The sequence below is a fragment of the Mercenaria mercenaria genome, chromosome 17 (genome assembly GCF_021730395.1).
Source record: "Mercenaria mercenaria strain notata chromosome 17, MADL_Memer_1, whole genome shotgun sequence".
NCBI classification, from domain to species: domain Eukaryota; kingdom Metazoa; phylum Mollusca; class Bivalvia; order Venerida; family Veneridae; genus Mercenaria; species Mercenaria mercenaria.
Genome location: NC_069377.1, coordinates 45,101,357 through 45,111,220, shown reverse-complemented (window position 1 = coordinate 45,111,220; position 9,864 = coordinate 45,101,357).

Here is a 9,864-nt window from a genome sequence, read left to right as displayed (position 1 = left end):
CGCTTGAATAAACGCTTAAATTTTCAATTGTTATAATCATAATAATAATAATAAGGGACCTCCTGACCATTGCAAGTGGTTAAGGCCGCTGAATTCAAATTATTTGTGTGCCTTTCACTATAGCGAGCTCGAATACACTTTCATGGCGAAGAAGTCATCCAAGTAACTTACAGAGTTCAATAGTTCTACACAGGTACCTGCCTTGAAGAAATGCCCGTTGATGTACCTGGTATCTTAGTCCACCAGTTAAACGTGGGAAGTCGCCATATGTCCTAATGTCATTGGAACATTAAAAGATCCCATAAGAAGCAACAAACAAGTAAACGCAAACAAATCGGATGCTTGACTGCATTTTCATTTATAAATGATTTAAACTGATATATTGTTTCTTCCAGCGATTAAGATGCATGTTTTCAAGTAAAGCTTCCTTTCTGACTTATGTTTGTACTATCAACTACGGGCAAGGGAGTCTGAATAATGAAGACCATCCGTTAAGGGTTGTTAATTGTCTAACAAGAACACGTTGTTTTTGATCAACGCCAATTTAATATCCCGCTCCAATTCATCTGTCCCACATGGCAATTTTCCACAAGCAAATTTCTAGTCGATATATAGCAGAAAATTGGTTTTCAATGGGTGCAAATATGATTACGCAGAATATTTAGTTTTATCGTTATATGGGGAGAAATATACTACTGACAAAACGTTTGAATTTAATGGCAAACTATGATCTGGATTTCAATCTTAGATGCAAATTAAATATTTTTTCTGTCTAATACATTGTCTTTGGTAATGTTATTTTCAGCCCATTCGACTCGATCGGTTTAATAGTTTTCAGCGTTTACAAGGAATAATTGAAACAATACACTTTTTAATATGGTGGTATGTTTAGGACATGCATTTTTTTGAAGATAAAATCATCTCGTGTACACGACATCTTATCTCGAGCGCACGACATCTTATCCCGTGCACACGACATCTCATCTCGAGCGCATGACTTCTTATCTCGACATCTTATCTCAAGCGCACGACATCCTATTTCGAGCGTTCGACATCCTATCCCGAGCGTACGATATCTTATCTCAAAGGCTCGACATCTTATCTCGTGCGCACGACATCTTATCTTGACCGCTCCACATCTCATCCCTTTGTGTGTATTCAGATCATCAATAAAAACATACGACTGCCATAGTTTTGATTTTGTTTTGTTTATACTTACAACCGTTTCACGTGTTTGCAGGGCAGTAATTTAAAGGCGATGACGCAAAGGAATAAATCTAAGTCCTTGACAAAATAAAGGTTTAGTATGTAGGCTTTGCCTATATATCAAAGAATTTCCCCGTTTCCCCTTAATTCATGCATGCACTTTTTATAACACATCATTAATTATGTTCTTTTAATTTTGAAGATAGGGTACTGCTCTCCAAAATGATGTGATAAATTTGTACTTGTGGTAAGTTTGTATAACATCTGAATAGGCAGGACCCTAATTATCTAATTGTTCGTTTACTGATGACCTGAATATACACAAAGTGCCTTAATATATATATAGATAAAATGTCGTGCGTCGTACGCACGAGATAAAAAGATAATGTGCCCACGAAATAACATGTCGTGCGACTGAGATAAGATGTCGTGCGTACGAGATAAGATGTCGAACGCTCGAGATATGTCATGCGCTCGAGATAAAATGTCGTGCGCAAAAAATAAGATGTAGTGCGCTCGAGATAAAAAGATGTTATGCGCACGAAATAACTTGTCATGCGCTCGAGATAAGATGTCGTGCGCACGAGATAAGATGTCGAACGCTCGACATATGTCATGCGCTCGAGATAAGATGTCGTGCACACGAGATAAGATGTCGAGTGCTCGAGATAAGATGTCGTGCGCTCGAGATAAGATATAGTGCGCTCGAGATAAGATGTTGTGCGCTCGGGATAAGATGTCGTGCGCACGAGATAATTTAATCCTAAACATACCACCGTATTTTTATTGCAGTTCCGCAAAATGATATTCATGTTTATAATTCATAGATAATGAAGGCAAATCATTCACCGTTGTACTTTTGAAAATGAAATGAGTACGTGGAAGTTATATTTTACCTTATCGATTTGTCTTATCAACGGAAATTAAAAGCTAAATTTAAAATGAAAATAAGGAAACAAACAGTAAAATAATATCAAAATGTTCATTCATTCGGTAGTTTTTCTAAACATTACCCAGATGTGTTTACTTGGAATTGGAATGCGGAAAGTTTGGTTAGATAGCCGCTTTAACCTAAGACCTGTTAGCCGAACAAGATCACGAACGAGTGAAATCTTTTTTAATTAAACAGCTTTATGAGTAAAAACTCTGAAGAAAGCATTTTTACCTAGAATAATGAAGATCATTTATACTCGTTACAATGTGCAGTTTCCGCCATATACCGAAATTAATTAAATCAGTTTAGAGTTAACAATAAAAACACTAAAGCTCTAATAACAATCATAATTCACACCTGCTATAATGCGCCTATTATCGTTTATAACAGAAACACGTCTATCTTTTTGCAATGAAACTATAAATTCAAAGACTAAACTACAAAGAAACTTAACACGGAAGTCTAAGTAAAACTGGTTTATATTGTTTTGCGGGAGCTTTATTTCATAGAACAGGTAAATTGTGGACATTAAAATGGATAAATACTCTGAACCTATATTTGCGTTTATGAAATCGAGGGAAGCAACCAAACCAGCAAGAAACAAAAGTCAACATCGATTTTGTTTTACAGTTTTACAAATACGCGTCGATTTTATTTCCAAGAAGACTGGGTCAGAAAAATGTGCTTGACTGTAATCATCGCCGGTACTTAAAATTGATATTGTACTGATCAGCACAGATACTGCGAGCGATAAAACACGCAAAGACGTGTAATAAACAGATGCTACTATTGAGGAGTTAATTAACTGAGCTGTTCCGCTATAAGTGGTTAAGAATGCTGACTTCGGATCACTTGCTCCTCACCAAATGTGTGTTCGAGCTCGTCCGGCGCGTTGAATTTTTTATGTGAGGAAGCCGTCCAGCTGGCAAACAGAAGGTCGGTGGTTCTACCAAGGTGCCTGCCCGTGATAGATAAATGCACGAAGGGGCACCGTAGGTCTTCATCCACCATCAAAAGCTGCAAAGGCCGCCATATGAACTATAGTTGTGTCTCTATGTTTTAAACCCAACAAAAAAAAACAAAAACAAAAAACACACACACACAAAAAAAAGAATTAATTAATTATCTATATTTTCTATCAATTATATGGTTAAACTGATATTAAAATCTTTGAAATCACTAGCATATTACAAACTTACCACACTAAATCAATGTCTATCAACGTAGCGTTATTTTATCGACCCTGGACATTTTTAAGACAATTCATTTTAACAGCAATCTATAGGCATAGGAAATAGAGATCAATATAATTGCACCTTTACTAATCCTATCAGGTTTTCTGTATTACAAAAGTGCTTCTATTGTGACATTTTGATACAAGCAAAACTGTATTAGCTGCACTATTAATTATTTACTGGTACTTCATTTTATTATTGGCTTGTTAAAAGTTATTTTTTTACCATATGCAAGTTGACAGAACCGTAGGAACCACGTTTTGAGGGGTAAATCAAACACAAATGAATAAATCCTAAATGTTTTTATTGTGCAAAAAAGTATGATATTGTGTCTAAAACAGTTTTGATTTTCCACTCAGTTGTGTAATTGCAAGGGAAGTAAACTAATAGATATATCTGCTTATAAATACTTGCCCAAGGCAAGAGCTGTCATTCTTTGTGGATCACAACTTTAAATTAAAAATTCAAACTTCTGTTATTGATATTAACAAAACTATCATAAACTTCACATTTGTGAAATCATTTTTGGTTATTCCAAGGACTTGGAAATCAATTTCTAGATTAATGTATAACTATCATTGAAAATTTTAGGGTCTATCTCTACAATCTAATCCTAGATGGATGATAAATAGATGAAATAATCATCAATCAAAAGGAAACTATATTGCAATTGTTTTAATGTCAAACATAATCAAATGATATCTAAGGATTGAAGATAAGTAATTGATAATTCAGTATGGTATGAAGGTATTTACACAGACGAATTTGACGTCCACCACAAATTTCGAAGTCTGCAAGATGTATGTTTAACGGCATCTTACACATTCAAATTCCTTATTCCTTATTTTCGTTAAAACGTTAGCTTTTAAATCCCAACGATAAGATAAATCGTTAGGGTACAATATAACTTTTAAATACTCATTTCAGTTTCAAAAGTAGGTGAATTTGCCTTTGCCTCCAATACCTACGAATTATAAACATTTAAATCATTATGCGGAACTAAAATTAATGTGTGCTATTTTTCTTGTAAACGCTGAAAATTTGATCAGAAGCTCAGAGCTTGTCATGTTGTTGGGTTATTTTGTTGGTCAATACCAACATTAAATTTTATTTCTTTAAAGCAACTAAAAAGGTCCGGAATAAGATTTATATTACCCCCAAAGCAGGCCAATATCGTCAAAATTATACCTCGATAGTTATAATGATCACTGTAATGAATTAAAACATTTTAATTTGCGGACAAACATTGGATGTCAAATCATTCAACCTGATATTTACATCAAAATGACCTTTTCACAAGAGTCATTTACCTGTAAGTAAGGAGTTTCTATTAAGAAAATTGAGGGGTGCGTGATGTTACTTTATGTGTATCAGTATAACCGCTAATCCTGTAATCACATGTCTACCTATTATTCAATAGAATCAGTGCTCAGTAAATGTGTACAACCTTTGCCGACGGGTCAAACACTGTTAAATTTACTGGTCGGCAAAAACAAGAAGTGAAAACTTTGTGGCTTCAGTAAAAATATTATGGTAATAGTTTGAGTGTAAATACCCGGTGATCAACAATGCTTTTTGGTCTAAATTGACTTCTGTATTAAATAAAACCAGTACCTGATGTTCGAAAAACTACCCTAACACACGGCATTTGCAGCCTTAACAAAATACCACGTAAGCAAAAGTAAATTAGTTCAAAACTTGAATTCTGAGCATTCCTTTCCTGGAAATCAATTTTTTTTATCTTCGTGAGAGGTGTTGCACCTTCCATTACCTCTAATGGACAGACTCAATCAAACCGAGACTGCTATTATTTTGCTTGGTTGCATTCTATGCTTCCAAAGGATCTTCTACAGATTTTATTTCTTATAAATAAGAAATAATTTGATAAGATAAAATCAAATTTAGTAATGGTACAGCTTTCAAAGTAATAGACATATTACTTTATTTTATTACACAGATCATTGGCAACTATGTGTACCGCTGATCTGAAACATACTAAGAAATACACATCGCGTATCGGTAGGAATATCTAATCAACTCTAGTCTTTTTTTCTACTGCAATCAATGTATTATTTAAAGAGCATATTCCTTCCCATACCATATAGCTGCTTCCGTATTCGGAAAACATATTTCAAATTACCTTCCTACTTTTTAAATTCTTTTAATAGTACTATATATTGTTTAAACGCTACACTAAGGATTAGTTTGTTGACATATACATTTTCAAGCAAGGTCTTTCAATTAACTATTTAAATTCAATTTAAAAATGATTGTGTCAAGAGCACCAGATTTTGTTCAACTGGCTTTCATATAGCACAATATGCTACACCATAAAAATTCAATAAAGTCAATTTTCAATCACTTTTATCTTTTCAATATACTCGGTAATAATAAATAGTTGGACATAAAGGCAACGGTTTGCTTCACATTTATTTTATTTCAGTATTCGCTTGTTGATCTTTGTTTACAAGTTCATGTCTGTTTAAGCCAAGGCCGTGTATAACCACATGTACATTATAAATGTACGTAAGTTGTACTCAAATTTCTTTATCGAGATCATCAAGATATCCTAGACATTCTTCTGTTAGCCTAAAACATTCATCCTTTAAGTCGGTAGTTTTGAACGATAATGCAAGAACGAAAGTAAAGAAAAGGAATACTTCTGTATTAAATTGCAATTAAAAACGACGTAATAAAGCATTTTATACTGATAATTTTTGTGTATCGTGGGATAGGTCATATATTTCCTGTACGGAAGTTGTTTGTAGAACATTTTCATTGTAACGATTGTTAAGAAGTAAGGAGCGCTTATTAAAATTGATCTATACTATTAAACGCTCATTTTTTTTACAATTTTATCACGATCTGTCAAGGTTTTATTTATTACTTTTAAGACAATTAAGCAAAATTTTCATATTTCACTTCAAATAAACAAGCAAAATACTGATATTAATAATATTGATACAGAAACAAAATCACAACCCTAACAGACGTGATTTCGGAGAAGAGCCCTAAATAAACAAGATAAGAAAATCAAACATATCCTGCAAACATGTATAATGTATAATCATGCGGTCACACAGTGCTCTGATTAATATCAATCAGAAATACACAAGAATGTTAAATACAAACAATAATCACCTGTTCCTATTACAGGTGGCCATAATGGAAATAAATAGCAGCATAGCTTTGTTGTTCTGTAATCATAAGCGGTACTGCTGTTATACTAGAATTTTTACACTAAACTATAAAGTTCAACAGGTGAATAATTCAGTGATGTGATGCATCGTTATAACAAAATGCAGTACTGCATTGGAATATCGTGGTTGGCGTATCAATTATTGTTTGTTTCCGATTCCATCATAAAAATAGTGTTTTTTTTTTACTCTTAATGGCTCTTTTCATAGCTGACTCTGTGTCTAGATCTTAAGTTTTGAGAGTTATATTCTGCCTGTACGTATTTCATATGTTGTTCATTATGTATAAGCGCATGTAAAATATTTCAAAAAAATGGCAAAAAAATATTGTTTAAAATTTAAACATCGTTAGGAATTCAAGGGTCTATGTAGTTGAACTTTCATTGTTAAAGCATTTGATGCAGTACGAATCAGTGGAATAATTGAGGTTGCCCAACTATGTTACCTCTATAAATAAAGTCTGCTTCGTTATTATTATAAAAGGAACTGCCAGATCTATCTACTTTTTCTCTGTTAAATGATATTGTCATATAAAACTAGCAATGCTCTAACATATTTGTAATACAATTCAAAAGATAAAAAACATCTATCTATGATACACGAATTAGATATTTTTCATTTTATGCATACCTTTCTTAGACTTGCAAAGGAAACACGGAACATAGACCATCTGTCGTGGCTGCTATTCACCTACATCACGTAGATGAATCATTCCTTTACTAATTTCTCTACTAAGAGCGAGGATAAAATATTATTTTTCAAATCTCAGACTTTATATTAGATGCGTTGCTTGCATTTTCATATACAAAAATGGCAGGTAATTTTAAATATTTGCCATTTTTAACCCACTAACCTTCAAGTGAAACTGGGTTTCAGTCCGTATTCATACCTCGATATACTCGATCGCGAACATCACTACCCTGAGGCATTGGCCAATGTCGTTGTATGCTGGGAATCATGATAGGGGTTATGATGGGGTTTATTTCATTACTGACGAACATATATTGCACTTACCACAGATGGGTAGTTATTACTGAGACATACTAGTAAAGCTGAAGAGTCACATTCAAAGAACGCAGTCGCACATACATTATCCTAGATTATAATAAGGATACGTGTACACGCAGCCTAAACGCATGTTTACTTAACCAGTTTACTTTCATCAAACAAAAATCCTTTATCCCACCTTGTTCCTTGAAAACAGCGGATAAAACACTCCTAGATGCATTCCCTGTACACGTTACAGTAGTTAAAGAAACTTAAAGATAATCAAACACCATGGGGCGGTTAACGTATGTACTCAATGACTTTGCAGAACCCATAGCACCAAGAGAAACACCATAAGGTCACGACGAAACAAGGCTGCGGAAAATAATCATACCTGTCATGGATGCGCCTACCCGTCAATCATAGCATAATCAAAGAGAAAAAGGTAGCCTAAGCTAAGGGCTATGCTCTAGAATTTTACAAAGTTAATAAACTATGGAATCAGGTTGTGACATATTTCGATTTTTTTAACCATTATGATGATAAAAACATGAAGAAGTGTATGATAATTTGCATTTACAAGGAATAAGAATTATTAATTCAAGCCTAAAAATATTGACTGTTTGAATGTATACCCAATTTGAAATTATGTTCCTTTTTCCTTGTAACTGCAAAGATGTCGCCCTTATTCGAGTTTTCGGAAAAGTTACAAGTGTATTGAATCAAAATGTTTAAAATATACAGATAAGACAGTAAAATACACACAATTCTGGCAAAACGACATGAATAACAAATCTAATGTAAAATATTAAAGCATACAATTCGCTTTTCCCATATGACTTTCATGCCAATGTGTCAGATCTATGTATTTGTGCAGGGTAGACTGAACAGATACTTTGTTTGTTTGGGGTTTAAGGTAGTTCTGCACGTTTGATAAACCGGAAGTGATGGCGTGACGCCATTTTTCCGGAAAACGTAGAATAAAGACTTGATTCGGCGTACGGAACAGAAAATGATTTTATGAATTACTTGGAACCTGTGAGTAAACTTATTACAATGGCACTGTTGCTATATTGTAAAGTCAAATTATGAGATTAAAACATATCACATGTTAAATAATTCAAAAAAACGTCTTAAATTTAGCGTGAAATGTCCGGTTTACTTTAATCATGGTCAAATATTTCAAAAATAAGCACAGGGATGTATATATTTTATTTCATCAAATTATAGGCCATGTCTTCATTTACAACTGTGAGAAGTTTCATCAAAACCTACATTGTAGAAAAAATTCTATTCGCGAAAATGTTACGAAAGTTATGATTTTCCCATAGGCTCTCATTATGAAATATTGCGTGAGGTCCCTATTTTTCAAATCAGTCTAGCAAAAAAATCAAGCACACGACCCTATCTTTTTTATTTGCTTAATTTTCTAGGTATATTCTGAAGTTTTGAAAAATCAGTGTTTAATCAAATTCTACATTGTAGAAATAATTTCGATCCAAACGTGCAGAACTACCTTAATGCCGTTTTTCAACAGTATTTCAGTTATGTAACGGCGGGCAGTTAACCTAACCAGTGTTCCTGGATTCTGTACCAAACCTGTTCTCCTCAAGTAACTGCCAACTTCTCCACATGAATAAGACGTGGAGGACGAATGATTTCGGACACAATGTCTTTTATCAAATCGTCACTGACCGCCCGAGGATCGAACCCGCGGCCCCACGATCAGTAGATCGACGCTCTCCATATTGAGCTAAGTCGGAGGTCCGAACAGATACAATGTAAATTTAAAAATCCTGTATCCCTAATCTAAGATACCATGCATTGGAATGACAATTATAAAATTAACTGCAATCCTTTTTTCACCACGTTATACATCATACTATAGCCTTTGGACTACTTTAAAAGAATTGTAGTATCAGCAACTTTCGAAGAGCTTCATACTGAAGCGATACATCGTACGGTTCTCTCATGGTGCTGTAAAAAGTCTCCCCATACTTGGATTTAGTGTTGTTATATTTTCTGGTCCTTTGGGATCAAGCAGTCCATTCAATAGATTTGCAATAGAGTTCCGCTTAAGCCGGTGCTAGGGACAGTGAGAGATGTTGCACATTTTATTACCTCTCATGAACAGACTCAATCAAACCGAGTCTGCTATTGCTCTGATTTGGTTGCATTCTATGCTTCCAAGAGATCTTTTTACAGATTTTATTATACGGTAACAAGATAACTACTGATTTTAATAACTCGATAACTATTATGCGGTATACTAAATTACTGGCAACAATTCGTCCAAAGAAAATTA